Here is a 16066-nt window from a genome sequence, read left to right as displayed (position 1 = left end):
GAGGGCTAAATTCCCCCTAGGGAGGTGGTAGTCCCCGGGGCACACTTTATGCAAATACGGGGGTATGTTGCTGCCTCCTGGTCCCGATGAACACCACATCCCCAGACTTTTAATCTGTTGTAAGGGAGGCAGCATGACCCCTTCCCAGGAGCCCTCCTTGGCCCTGGGGACTGCCACCAATCAAGGCCAGCTCCAGCAATGTCTCAGGGTGCCCACCCCCGGGACATCGCAGTTTGCTATGGCAGGGCAGGACCACTGCTCCCACCCTGTCATAGTAGACTCCTGTGTTGCTTCCTGCTCTCTCTCCATGAAGCAAAGCAGATTTGCTTTTAAGCCAAGGGAGCTGTATTTTTTTAAAAGCATTGGCCATGCCCCGGGGGAAGGAGTTCCCAGGGTTACAACTGCCTCACGAGGAGGGGGCACGGGGCCCCCCTCCAATTTCTTTTTAGAAGGGGCCAAAACTGGCTCATGGAATGGGGCCCACATAGACCCCCTTAAAGCAATCATTAAAAAATGTTTTAAAAGGTCAGGCCCCGGGGGATGGGGGCCCAGGGCCAAAATTGGTCTTGGTTGGGGGCGCGTACAGCCCCCCTCCTCTTTAAAGATATAAATAAAAGAAGGCCTTTCCCCAGGGGATGTGGTCCCGGGGGCCTAATCGTCCTTTGAAGGGGGGCCTCATGCCCCCTTTTCAATTTAGAACAAAAAACAATGGCTCAGACCCCGGGGAATGGGGTCCCCAGGACCCAAAATGTTTAAGGAAATGGGTGCCACACAGTCCCTCTTCCTAAATTTGTTTTTTATTAACAAAACCGGCAATTTGCCAGAGGCCCCACCCCCTTCCTGCAACACTCTGTAAACGAACCTCTTGGCGCGTTCTGGTTTGTGGAATTAAATCCCCTTGAATCCTGAGGGTCCTTAGGGGCCAACTACCCCATCTGTTTTCTCCAGTAAGTCTAACACAGTGGGATTGCTAAGAGATCTTCAGAGGCCATGCTCTCCTTTCTCCAACACTCGGCAAATGCGCCTGCTTTAGTGCTGAGGGACTTTGGGTGCCAGGAAACCCTTCTGGTACTCCTGTTAGTGCTATGCAGTGTAATCCCTGAGTGCTGTCGGTGTTCCAGTCCCCTTTCTCCACCTCTCTGTAAATATGACTACTAGTTAAAGAAGCATTTGCAATGCAATAGGTCTCGCATTTTCAAAGGTTAGCGCTACGTTGTAAATGTCAAAGTTTTTACAATTTTTTTTTTAGTAGAGTGGATATCCGTTGTGTGTAGTGGGAATTATGTGGTATGTTCTGCAGTGAAAATATGTGGATAGAAAGTGTGTTGTATTTAGTGTATAGGATGTAATTAGAGTGAGATTATGTCTTATAGAGATTAATTATGTGGTATGGTAGTCTGTGTTGTGGAGTTGTAACCTCAGGTATAGTGTTCCTCGTTTCCATAGAAGCTAAACTATAAACTCAATGAGATAAAAAAGAAGGAACCACTGAGGAGCACTTCTGGAACTAGTCGATGGTATTAGCAGGGCCACTGGAATTACGCGACTGTTCCACTGCACCAATTTTCGCATAATTAGACGTTTTCTGCATTTGCCTCATAATCCATCATGTGCTGCATAATCTGCAGATTTGAACAAATAAACCTTGTTTCTGGCTCAAACGTTACCAAAAATGAAGCAACAAGTGTTACAGCGTTGTGGAAGGCCATTTGCAAACTTACAATTATCTTGCCTCTATCTGAACCCTTCTTACCTCTTTCTGCACCTCTGTTGGTTCTTTATGCATTGCTCTTGCTTCTTTTAGTACCTCTTGTGAGTGTTTCTGCAACTCTCTTGCCCCTTTCTGCACTTTTCTTGCCTCCTGCTGCACCTCAGTTGCTTTTTTCTGCACTTCTCTTGCCTCTTGCTGTCCCCCTCTTGTCTCTTTTTGTACCTGTTTTGCTGCTTTCTGTACCTCTCTTGCCTCTGCTTGTCTGTCCTTCGGTTGCACAGGCAGATATGTCCTATGTACATATGTGTGATATAGCCCCTCAAATATTCTATTCAATACCTATGTGCCCTGTATTGTAAGCAGAACGAAATGCATACACCTATTTGTTAACAAATTTACAGAGTATGCAGATTGAAACAGGTATTAAAGTGTTTGTATGTTTATTTTTATGTAACATGTCATTAGCTAATAGCAGAGACACGCATGCGTACCTTCAAAAACGTGGTCAGACTTACAAGGGTGATATGCTTAGGATTGCTGTTTTATATTTGGTAGGCCTAACATTCTGAGCCGGCGATTAATAGTGAACCTTCAAGAGAAAAGTGAGGGTTAAGACATCTTGTGAGAAGAATTAGTGATTAGGCTACTTTGTATGAGACTGTTGTAAGGTACAGTCAAGGTAGGTCTCTTTCTGAACTTCTGTTGCCTCTTTATACTTATCTCCTGCTTCTTTCTTCCTCTTTCTTCCTCTTTCTGTACCTGTCTTGTCTCTTTCTGCACTTCTCTTTCTTCTGTGTGTGCCTTTATTCCTCTTTCTGCACATGTCCTACCTGGGTAGGCATAGATAGCAATAAGTATTTAAAAAACCTTAGAAATTCACTGTAAAAACCGCAGGTTTCAAGGATGTTAAAGTTAGGAATTAGCATTTAAAAAACCTTAGAAATTCACTGAAATTCAACAGGTTTCAGAGACTTTACAGTGAGAAATTAGCATTTTAAAAAACCTTAGAAATTCACTGAAAAAACACACAGGTTTCAGGGGCTTTATAGTTAGGAATTTGCATTTAAAAAAAACCTAAGAAATTCACTGAAAAAACACAGGTTTCAGGTATGTTATAGCTGGCTGACATTTTACTCGTACATTCAGAAAATTCAGACGTTATAGTAAGTTGAGCTAACTATAACTCACGTCCCGCAATGCACTGCTGATGACGTCACATATTACCACCATCATGACATGGCCAGTGACATCACTGATGACATCTCAAATTACATCACTGATGACAGCACTGATGAGATCATCCACTTTTTATCTGATGCACCTCTTCACATCCTATTGTAACTTTTGATACACCCATTCTAAAATACAGACTATCATTCTTGAAACCATAGACACACCAATACCAGTTAGCACATACCTACTCACTGATTCATAGGCGTACAAACAATCACTCATTCACCCATACTGTCACTCATTCTGAATGGATGATTTAGTAGATGCGTGACTGACTGTATAAGTGAGTGATTAAACGTGTCTTACTGAATGCACAGGTTAGTGACTAAACTGTGTGAATGTCTGTATCAAGTTGGTGTGTAAGTGGCTGCATGAATTGGTGAGTAGCCACATGAGTGTCTATATGGGTTTTTGATTGGTTGTCTGAGTATCTGTATGGGTGCCTGAGTGTCTGTGTGGGTGGGTGGGGGATGTGTGTCTCTGTGCAGAGATGGATGAATGGGTGATTCACTGGGTGTATGGATACAAGACTGAATGTCTGTGGGGCTATATATCGGTGGGTGAGTGTGTGTATGGGTGTGTTGGTGAGCGGATGGATTTCTCAGTCTTACATGTGTTAATAACTACGTACGTGAAAGGCAGCATATCTGAGTGTTGGAGTATATAAATGATTATATGTGAGAGTGATTATATGTGAGAGTGAGTGATTGTGAGAGTGGCTGTATGGATGTGTGTTTGCTTTTAACAGTGATTGTATAAGAGAGAAAGTAACTGTTAGTATCTGTATGAATAAGTGAGGTGGTGTGTGTATAACTGTATAGGTGAGTAATGGGAGTGTGATTGATTATTTGCATGACTGGCTAGGTGTGTGAGTAACTCTATGGATGAGTGGCGGTGTGTGAGTGTCTGTATAGGTGCATCAGTGCATATTACTATTGATGAGTAACTGCATGTATGAGTGAGTGTATGGGTGAATGAGTGGATGTGTATGTGTATACCTAGGAATCAGTGAGTGGATATATAGTAACTGGTATTTGTGTGTCTATATTTTAAAAAGTGGTAGTCTGTATTTTAGAGCGGGTGTATGAAAGGTTATATTAGGATTTAACACGTTATAGTTAAAAATTTGCATTTAAAAAACCTCAGAAATTCACTTAAAAACCATAGGCTTCACACATGTTATAGTTAGCTGGACATTCCACTCATACAAAACCATAGAAATTCCCCCGTTATAGTTAACTATAACTCGCGCGCCCGCAATGCACTGCTGATGACGTCACATATTACATCACTCATGATATTGTCAGTGACATCACTCATGACATCACTGATGACATCTAAAATGACATCACTGACGACATCATCCAGTGAATGTGTGTCTTTCTGAAAAATAAGTATGTTTTATATATGTATATGTAAAGGTCGATGGAAGAATAAATGTGTAAATAAGTGTCTAAATTGATGTTTTTTTGTAAAAATGATTGCATAACTGACTTATTAAGTGTATCTTAGTGAATACATGTATTAGCGAGTAATGTTTAAATATGTAAATATCTGTATCAGTGTCTCACTGTGTGTATAAGTGGCTGCATGGGTTGGTGACTAGCTACATGAGTGTCGATATGGGTTGTTAGTTGGTTTTTAGAGTATCAGTATGAGTGTCTCTATGGTTTGGTGGGAGGTATTACTTAACGCATAGATGCATGAATGTGCGACTCACTGTTTGTATTTGTTTTGAAGACAATATGTGTGCTGGACTGTACGGGTGGATGAGTGTGTGTATCGGTGTGTTAGTGAGTGTATGTGAGAGCGAGAGATTGAGAGAAGAGTTCCTATATAAATAAGTATGTGTTTCTATAGGTGATTGTTTAAGAGGGTAAGTATGTAAATGATTCTGTAGAAGTAAGTGTAGTGGTGGGTTTATGGCTGTATATGCAATTAAATGGATGTTTGATAGTTTATTTGCATGTATGAGTTTGTGTGTGAGTAACTCTATAGATGACTGTTGGTGTGTAATAAGATGTATAGGTATGTCAGTACATATGATGAGTGAGTACATGTATGAGTGCCTATATAGAACTGTTAGTGAATGACTGGATGTGTATGTAGATTTTAGAATTACTGAATAGGTTGTTCTAACTGGAATTGGTTTTACCATGTTTTTTGAAAATGTTATTCTATTTTTGAATGTGTGTATCAAGGGTTATATTACGCTATTACGCTGAGAGGAGGTCTGTCACTCTTTCACAAGGATGATGTCATCAGTGATGCCATGAGTGATGTCATAAGTGATGTCACTGACCATGTCATGAGTGATGCAATATGTGACGTCATCAGCAGTGCATTGCAGGCGCGCGAGTTATAGGTAAATATAACGGGGGAATTTCAATGGTTTTGTATGAGTGAAATGTCCAGCTAACTATAACATGTGTGAAACCTATGGTTTTTCATTGAATTTCTAAGGTTTTATAATGCAAATTTTTTAACTATAACGGGTGTGAAACCTATGGTTTTTTCAGTGAATTTCTGAAGTTTTTTAAATGCTAATTTTTATCTATTGGTCTGGTGAAATCTATGGTTTTTTCAGTGAATTTTTAAGGTTTTTCAAATGCAAATTTTTAACTATAAAGTGGCTGAAACCTATGGTTTTTTCAGTGAATTTTCAAAGGTTTTGTAAATGATAATTTTTAAATGTATTAATTGTTATATTTCTTTATATTGATTTACTACATTCGTTTAAATTATTCATTTTAACACATATTCTTTTTTTAATTACATTACATATTTTTAAATACATTAAAAACATTTTTTTTAAATATTGAAATTGTAATATATATATATATATATTTTATATTTTTTTAAGTTATATATATTATGAAGATAATTCAAGTTACTGTAACTACGATTAGAATTACATTTCAGGATCAGTAGTGGGCTAAAAGATGCAGCAATGAGGTCTCTCCTGACAACAGGCTATTAAATCGAAATTCGTACTTCGGTTGATTTTAGAGGAATTTTTTAAAGTTCCAAAACTCCACACTTAGAAAAATTTCCAAGTAAAACATGTCAATATTAGCCTATTGAATGAAATTCAAGTTACTGTAAGTATGGTTACATTTACTTTTCAGGGTCTGTCCTGGGCTCAAAGATGCATCACTGATGTCTCTCGTGATAACAGGTGAGTAAATCGGAATTCGTAGTTCGGCTGATTTTACAAGAATTTTTTTAACTTCCAAAACTCCACACTTTGAAGAGTTTCCATGTGAAACCAGTCAATGTTTGCCTATGGAAGGAAATTCAAGTTACTTAAGTATGGTTACATTTACTTTTCAGGGTTAGTCCTGGGCTCAAAGATGCAGCACTGACGTCTCTCGTGATAACAGGTGAGTAAATCGGAATTCGTACTTCGGCTGATTTTAGAGGAATATTTCGCTCAATAGTGAAGGAAGGGGGCGGGACCTGAGGACACATGTAACAAGCCCTATGGCGCGTTTTAAGTGGCGGAATATATTCCTCTTCAATCCTGAGGTCACCTGTGAGCCAACTAGCCCATCAAGTACCTCCAGTTTGCACCAGGGAGCTGCGTTGCAGAGAGGTGTTCAGAGGGCATGCTCCCTTTTTACAACACTCTGCAACGCAGCTCCATGGCACTTACTAGAGATACCCGTTGGACTAGTTGGCCTCCAGGGGACCTCTGGATTGAAGAGGAATATATTCCCCAACCTAAAACACGCCACAGGCCGTGTCTGCACACATGTCACCTCAAGCCCCGCTATGCAAACATGCCCCGTAAGGCGTTCTAAGTTGTGGGATTAAGTCCCCTTGCATACTGGAGGTCCCTGGGGGCCAACCAGCCCATCAGGAACCTCCAGTATGCACCAGGGGGCTGCGATGCAGAGAGGTGTAATGAGGCCACGCCCCTTTTTACACCTCTCTGCAACGCAGCCCCTGGCGCGTTTGCAGAGGGAGAACTAATTCCCCTTGCATACTAGGGGTCCCTGGGGGCCAACTAGCCCACCAGGAACCTCCAGTGTGCGCCAGGGGGCTGCGTTGCAGAGAGGTGTAAAGAGGCCACTCCCCCTTTTTACACCTCTCTGCAACGGCCTTTCTTTGCCAGTAGGTAGTTATAATTAAAACCTAGTTTACATAGGAAATCCGCAACATTCTATTTGGATTAACTTTGGCGCCGGTGGACGAATCTTTGCGAATTTCCACAAGTAAATAGCCTGCTCCGCTCCGCTCCTTCCCGGAAAGTTTGGTGGTGATTCGTGAAGCGGGGGCCGAGAAAAAAGGGGGGTCATAAAAAACATGTTTTCCCCATGCAATTTTCCATAGGACCTTTAGCCAGGGATACAGCCCGAACGGCTGAACGGAATTACAACAAATTTGGCAAAAAGGTAGAGACAAGAGACAAGATGGCGGCCGCTCCGGACTGTTTAGAATGTTGACAGACACCGGAGAGCCAATCAGCTTCGCTTCGCAAAGCCCCGTTACGCGAAAAGTACGCGAACTGGTGCGCTATCCGGGACGCTGTCACAGATATATCTGTTTTTTTAAACGTTAATTTCTCAAAATCCACTGGAGCACATATATTGGGACCCAGCAAAGGCACATTGGGCTAACAGTCCCTACAATTTTGCCAAGTTTCGTGCAAATCCATTCAGCCGTTTGAGCTAAAAGTGAGGCCAAACGCCCTATGGAAAAATGAATGGGAAAAACGGGCTTTGGGACCCCCCTTTTTTCTCGGCCCCCCCTTGACGAAACCCCCCCAAATGTTCAGGGGCTGCTCAGAAACAAAATGTGCCATTTTCCTGAAAATTTCAGCCGATTCCGTCCACAAACGCCAAAGTTATTAGACATAGAATTTTCAAAAGTTCCATGGAGAAAAAATCCTAACTATATATACCTACTGGCTATCGCCAGTAGGTAATATATATATATATATATATATATATATATATATATATATATATATATATATATATATATGTGATTTTTTGTCGTAGAGGCGCAAATCGGTACGTGAACCGGGCAGGTAACCGGGCAGCTAACCGGCAGCGTAACGGGAGTCTGAGGAGAAGCTGATTGGCTGTCAACATTGTAAACAGTCTGTAGCGGCCGCCATCTTGTCTCTCAGTAGGATCGAGAGACAAGAGGTGGTGAAAAACGAAGGGGGAAATGAAGGAAAGGGGGCACGGTAGACCCCTCCTGACCCCCTAGGATTGATGAGGGGGATATTAAAGTGCCCCGCAGGGCAAAAAAAAAAAATTGCGATCTTTCGCCGTAGAGGCGCGTCCCGGTACGCGAACCGGGCAGCTAACTGGGCAGCTAACCGGCAGCGTAACGGGAGTCTGAGGAGAAGCTGATTGGCTGTCAACATTGTAAACAGTCCGGAGCGGCCGCCATCTTGTCTCTCGGTAGGATCGAGAGACAAGAGGTGGTGAAAAACGAAGGGGGAAATGAAGGAAAGGGGGCAAGGTAGACCCCTCCTGACCCCCTAGGATTGATGAGGGGGAATATTAAAGTGCCCCGCGGGGCAAAAGAAAAAAAAATTGCGATTGTTTCGCGGTAGAGGCGCTTCCCGGTACGCATGAGGTAATAGAAATTTTCAGGTAGCTAATGTGTCCCCCACTCGCACCCTATCCATGCACCCATATTCCTTGTATGTTGTGTAACTTCTGTTCCGTACATGCTAGAAAGACGCAAATACATTTGCGTCCATCCTTAACATGTCAGCTATCCAGTCATGCAAAGAAATCCCGTTAATTAGGCTTCTAGGCATATGGTGCCAACGTCTTTACATGGTGCACTTCTGAATCTCGCACACGTTTTCTCCATGTTTCCTGGCCCAGTCGAGCTAGGCCCTTAAACGAGGCCGGAGCCTCATCTCTCTTGTCTCCGAAAGCTGTATGCATCCCTGACCCCTGCCTTATTTCCTGCCAGCGAAGCGGTGCCCGGCTCGGCCTGGACTGCCTGCCAAAATCGTATTTTGCCTACAGTTATCTGCTCAGCCTCCTCGAAAACACATTCCAGTCTAGTGAAATAGGTAAACATCTTCCTGGCTGCAGAGCAAAGGGCCCGGCCTTCCTGTCCTCCTCGCAAGTGATTTACTGAACCCGTTACCATGGTAGGCCCATGGCTCCGCACGTTGCACCAAGACACGTATGCACGCACTAGTATTCAGTATTGAACGGCCTCTGCCCGAGAGACCTTTTACTTCAGACACTACATCTTCCAAACATAAGATACCAGATATGTTATAGGTACAGGTTGCCCTGACATCCCAGACACCAGTCTCCTCCACGTCATGCTTAGTTGCGCGCGCATTCAGGTCATAGGTTTCTGCTGATCCTGCAAACTTTCTCTATGCCTCCACCCACATGTGACGTTTCTTATGACGTTTCTCTGACATGTCCAGTGCACGCCCATGTGTACGCCTTTTTACACGCCTCCTGTTACGCACATGTGTTCTTATCTCTCTCTTTTCACCTGTTACGCCTACTGTATTGGTTTCAATTGTACCATTTTACTATACATAATGTGTAATGCTAATAAAACGTTGAATGTCCCTTCCTGAACCTTAGAGGTGATAGAACATGATATCCAATCCTCGAGGATTTTCCATTAAAGCCCGTATGACTCAGATCCCACGTACTCTGCCTCTCATTTGAATGAGCTGTCTTTTATTGATAATTATAAGGAAAAATGATACGGTAAAATTAATTTACCACATAATTTGGCGCCAACCGGGCAGCTAACCGGCAGCGTAACGGGAGTCCGACATCTTGTGTTTTTGGAGTGTCCGGTTTGCGTACCGGGTAGCGTTCCGGTAAGCGTAACAAGGGGAAAACCAAGAGAAACAGTAAATTAAAATTTAAAGGAATAGATTTCCACCAAACTTGGCAAAATTGTAGGGACTGTTTGTTTGATGTGCCTTTGTAAGGCCTCAAAATATGTGCACGTGTGGATTTTGTCTAATTAAGGTTAAAAAAATATATATATCTGTAATCGTGCTCTGGCGCGCTTACGTTACGGGTTTTGTTTGCGCTGCAGAGACGATACGTCACGTTTATGCGACGCGTCATGAGGCGTCCCAGGTGGCTACGTGATATGTCACGTAATAAAGAATATATTTTACAGCTATAGATATTAGCTTTTAAAAAACCAATAAAATTCAACGGAAAAACCATAGGTTATAGACCATATATAGTTAGGAATTTGCATTTACAAAACCATGAAAATTCACTGAAAAAACCATTGGTTATAGACCATATATAGTTAGGGATTAGCATTTACAAAACTTTAATTTACTCGCACAAAACCATAGAAATTCGCATATATAGTTAGTTGCAATAACTATATATCGCGCACCCGCAATCCACTGCTGATGATGTCACATATTATATCATTCATGACATGGTCAGTGACATTACTGATGACATCACTGAAGACATCTCAAATGACATCACTGATGACATCTCAAATGACATCACTGATGACATCACTGATGACATCTCAAATGACATAACTGATGAAATCACTGATAACATCTCATTTGACATTACTGATCACATCACTGATGATATCATTCATGTGATAATACGATGAACCTCTTCAGACTCTAATATAACCTTAGATACAATCAGTGTAAACAGACACTCACAGACTGTCATTCATCCATGGAGATACTCACACACCTAGTCAGTCATGCAAAGAATCAATCACACCTCCATTTCCTCAACTATACAGTTATACACACCTTACTTAATCAAACATATACTAACATATATTTACTCTCTTATACAATCAATGATACAAGTTCACAATGATCCATACAGCAACTCACACATTCACTGGCTCGTATGCACAGTTATTTATATATGTCAACTCTTACATGTACTGTGTTTTACATATGTACTTACTTTGACATGTAGCACTGAGAAATCCAATCACTCACCAATACACTCATGCAGACAGTCAACCGCCCATACAGCTGTTTCCAAATGCACTGTTGAACCCATACATCTAGTGAATGAACTGCTCACACATCTATGCACAGAGTCACACACCTCCCAGCCACCCCCCCACACACACTCACTCTCCCATACAAATATTTGGACAACCAATCAATAACCCATATAGTTACTCATATAGCTACTGATCAACACATGCAGCAGTTTACAGAACTACAGAAATAATGATGCACAAATTAAGACAGTTTAGTCACTAACCCATGCACTCAGTGAGACTCATTTAATCATTCTCTCATACAGTCAGTCATGCACCTACTAAATCCTTCATCCAAGCACTTATACATCCACTCATTCTTCAATATGTAAGACATATTTTAACTTAACAGAAACATACAGTCACTGGATGTTGTCATCAGTGATGTCATCAGTGATGTCATTTGAGATGTCATCAGTGATGTCATTTGAGATGTCTTCAGTGATGTCATCAGTGATGTCACTGACCATGTCATGAATGATGGAATATGTGACATCATCAGCAGTGGATTGCGGGTGCGCGATATATAGTTATTGCAACTAACTATATATGCAAATTTCTATGGTTTTGTGCGAGTAAATTAAGGTTTTGTAAATGCTAATCCCTAACTATATATGGTCTATAACCAATGGTTTTTTCAGTGAATTTTCATGGTTTTGTAAATGCAAATTCCTAACTATATATGGTCTATAACCTATGTTTGTTTCAGTGAATATATATATATATAGATATATATATATATATATATATATATATATATATATATATATATATATATATATATATATATATATATATATATATATATATATATATATATATATATATATATATATATATGTATATATATATATATATATCTATATATATATATATATATATATATACATATATATATATATATACATATAGATATATATATATATATATATATATATATATACATATTTTTGCCACAATAAATTTCCAGTAGTCCAACGCTCCACACCATGGATATTATTTTAGCAAACAGTTCTCATTGTTTTTCCTAAAGCCTCATCAAATGATACTTATGAGTCTATAATAGGTGGTGGGCATGGGTACAACAGGCTGTAATACGCGTAAGCGTACGCCCTGCTTTACCTTCGCTTGGCGCTAAACGAAATCCATAATAGGTGCGCAGAGCTCCTTTCATGCGGCAGTGTTTTTGCACTGCCACACTAATGATAGCTACAAAAAGGCTGAACTGCCTCTGCAGCCCTTGACCACTTTGTATGCCTTGAACATCTGTAGGCTTCTAAATGAGTTACTTGGGAGCCTGCAGACAATTCCAGTTCCTGCCAAGCTGATGACAAACACAACAGTAGCACAGTTTGTCTCTTTCTGTACATTGTCTCCTGAGTGCCCATGATATCTGCCAGCAGCAATGCCTTTAAAACAAACACTTGCAGCAGCGAGCCGGAGCAGGTGTCTGGAGGGGTCAGCATTCGGTAAGCTTCAGCCATGATACCTCGCGCGCTTGGAACGCGTGCGGGTGCCTTGATTCCAATTAGAGGTTAGCTAGAGTCTTCTGCAAGGAGGGGAAAAAATGCAATTTGAGAACTTTGATGAAGCTGTCATGCTCTGAAAGGCAGAATCTACCCCAGGGACGGAGATAATATTACTTGGTAGAACAGCCCTCTTTTTTTGTGAAGTGAAAACTCAACCTTTGCTATATGTAGGAGGGGGTGAGAAGGAAGCCTGCAGCTTGTAAGTGGTTTTCTTGGTCTAATGACTGTACATCCATCCAGTGGTTTCCATTCACAGGCCGCTCCTTTTATCACAGGGGCAGGCAATGAGGCACAGCAATTTCTTGGATAATATGCAGATATTAATGTTCAGGCACGGGGTGATAGAATATCTCCTCATACATTTTTCTAAATTGCTAAAATCCCATGCGAATCAGCGTGCCAAAAATTATTGGAAAGCGGTGACACTGGCAATCACGTTTAATAAAAAAATGCAGACTGTATCTTACCCCTATTGACAGAACCGACATTTAATGAAAATTCCGAAGGTCAGATTACTGGCTTCGTTTTATTTATTATGTTGGTTTGTAATGTTTTTTGTTGACAAGAAGAACCGTCCTTCCTATGATGTGGTCTTTTTTTTGGCTTCTTCCCTCACTAGTGGGTTTTCCTGCTTTTTGTTTTTTAAGATTTTTTGTATGTTGCTTTTCCTTCCTCCATCAAGTTCTGTTCTTTTAGTAATATTGCATGCAATGCTATTATTTTTAGTTTTCAGGTCAAATTGCAGGAGCATATCCACCAACAATAATAAACAAATGCAACTGTTTACAGTAAATTTGCATTTCTGAGTTCCTGTTCTTTATATCTTTCGATATTTAAAGCTTTTTATGATCAGGATGTATTCAGGGCCAGACTGGCAACCAAACCGGCCACGGAAAAGTGCTCGGCCAGCCACCCTGGGGGGACGTTGGGGGTGCGAACGAGCTCTCTGCCGGGGCCGGTGTTCAGCTGATTTTGTTACAGGGTCGATTTTGCAGCTATGCTGCATAAACGGCCCTGTAAAAAAAACGGCCCTCAGGGGCCCAAAACCGGCCCCCACCCTTGCGGCGCCCCCGGGGGATTGCCCTTTGCCAGCAACGGCCAGCCCTATATTTATTATCAGGTTGAAGATACGTAAATAAGCAGTACGAATGATTTAGGAACGTGGACAGTGACACACTCATATAATTTTTGTACCATCATGGCTTTTGCCTTTCTTCCTTAAACTGTGCTCTTTTTTGAGAGAAGTGTGTCAGTCCAAAATAACCCTGAGTGAAAGTTAAATTATACGACTACCTTCAGTGGCAGCTTCTCTGCTAAGGCGGAGGAGGGTCGCCCCACTGCTCAAAAGGAAAAATAAAAGGACAATAATTCTGTTAATATACTTTTATTTTTCCTACTGCAGTCAGTGGTGGTGCGGGGCTGGAAGGGAGAGCAGGGTGAGGAGTGGTTTGCACGCCCTAAGTGCTCATGACTGCTGGACCGCCCAAAGAGTCCTGTGCATTTTGCATGTTCCCTGCCAGGCAGCATACTCTGCCTAATAAGGAACATGTACAGGCTCCCTGTTCACGTCTAAGCGCCAAACCACTACATTCAGATGCATCACAACGTTGCATTGCAGTGCTGTGATTGGCTCAGGGCAGCCTCTGTTCCCAGGTGCTTCCTGCTGCCAGCCAGGTCTGGAAGAAGGAAGAAGAAGAGGACGAGGACGAAGGAGAGGCAACAGCCGACAGTTCCAGGTCAGGTAAGTCCTTCTTTTTTTCTATTCAATAATTCCCCTCAAAATCCATTTTCCCACCCCACTACCCCCATCCTGTAGCAGCCACTACCTTAGCACTGTAAACCAAAAATGTCTTAGCAAAAGGATAATTTAATAAAAAGGTGACTACAATTGTACACAACAGCAGGTTTTTGAAACTGGTCTAGGAAGACTTGGTCAAGTGTCTGAAAGGAAGGGTTGGGATCTCCTACTCAAGGCATCCCAATAACCCATCCTTTAACCACATCTTTTGCAGGCGAGTCCAGGGCAGATTCTGGAAGCCCACATCCATGGCAGATTTTCAGGATATTCACATAAGGTAAGTTTATAATCAATGTTACCAGCTCAAACTCACATATAAATCCCATGTTTGTCCTGGCAAATTGGCCTTTATTGTTCTAGAGCTTAACATTTTTAATTTCCAGAAAAAATTGTGGTTGAATTTTCAGAATACATTTGTGATTATTTTAGCCATGCTTTCAAAATTTCTGTTGAAGAAAATGGCATATGCCGCCTCGAGTGGTTTGCTTTTCAGTGACAGATTATTATTTAAATACCAATTTTTAGAACATATCATTATCATTCCAAAGTTCAATGTCTTATTAAGCATTTGACCTGAAAGGTTTAATAGAAAGAGAATGTGCTCCTTGAAAACATGTCATGAGCTTGAGCTGTAGTTCCAGCGTGGGAGCGGGTCTTTAATGTCCGGTATAACCCAACTACGGCAGAATATAAAGGCTATTAAAACATACTGCAACTAGAGGGGTTTAAATTCCCTCAGACTCGCTGAAGCCTTTGTTCACAGGAACAGTTGTGAATGACAACATTGGTATGCTGGACTCCAGGCTTCTAACAGCCATTAAAAGCCAAGAACACTCCATTGTTTTCCATGGAGATCTCAACATTCCAATGGTCTAATATAGTCTTCATGAAGGAAAACAGCATTTACAATGAAGTCTAAGCCTGCGTACTGCCTTTACAATGTGGTCTTTACAAACAAGGTGTCTTTACCACTACATTGCTTTACAACGAGAATCTTTTCAACAACTTCTCATTGTGGAAGCAGGATTGGACTTCGTAGTCCAACGCTTTCCCTACTGTTGCATAGATTGGAGTTGGAATAGTAATTGATACCTCTCCAAAGTCCTTGCTCAGTGGAAGGACATACCTTGTAAAGGAATGCAGTGGTAAAAACGGGTCATTGTAAAGACCGCCTTTTAAAGCCATGCGTAGTAATGGCTTACATGGTTCTGACATACATCCGTGCGCATAATGCAGGATATAGATTAGTAAAATGCAAATCATAAACCATAGTATTTTTATTCGTTTCCTCCCTCTTTTTAGTCAATTCTTTTTCCGTTTGGTGCAGAATTTGTTCTCTGGTCTATTTGCTGGCACTCTCCTCAGCATCCTTTAATACGCTGAATGAGTACCATTGATGAATGAATCTCTGGATCATTTAATTTTTTTATTTCCAAATTCATCATTCGTGGAGCAGATCTTTTCCGCTTTCAACATTTGCCCATACGGGATCCTCCATTTTAGAACTGCAGGGTGCCTACTGTTTGCATGCAGATTTGAACTGGTGGCCGTGGCATTAATATATATATAAAATAGATTATACGGATAATGTCTGAATTGCTTCTTGCAAGAATAAGCTAACGGAGACAGGGGCGTAAAAAAGGCCCCCACAGACCCCGCAATGCAGGGGGCCCCTCTGCACACTGTGCCGTGCAACTACTGCACTGCTCTGGTGTTAAATATACCAGGACAGAGGGGGTTCCAGTCGCTCCGACCGACCAGCTCCTGTGCCTCTCGTCATGGTGCCCT

The sequence above is a fragment of the Lissotriton vulgaris genome, chromosome 2_2 (genome assembly GCF_964263255.1).
Source record: "Lissotriton vulgaris chromosome 2_2, aLisVul1.2, whole genome shotgun sequence".
NCBI lineage: Eukaryota > Metazoa > Chordata > Amphibia > Caudata > Salamandridae > Lissotriton > Lissotriton vulgaris.
The sequence above is the reverse complement of the archived record's forward strand: the minus strand, read 5'-3'. Positions refer to the sequence as shown.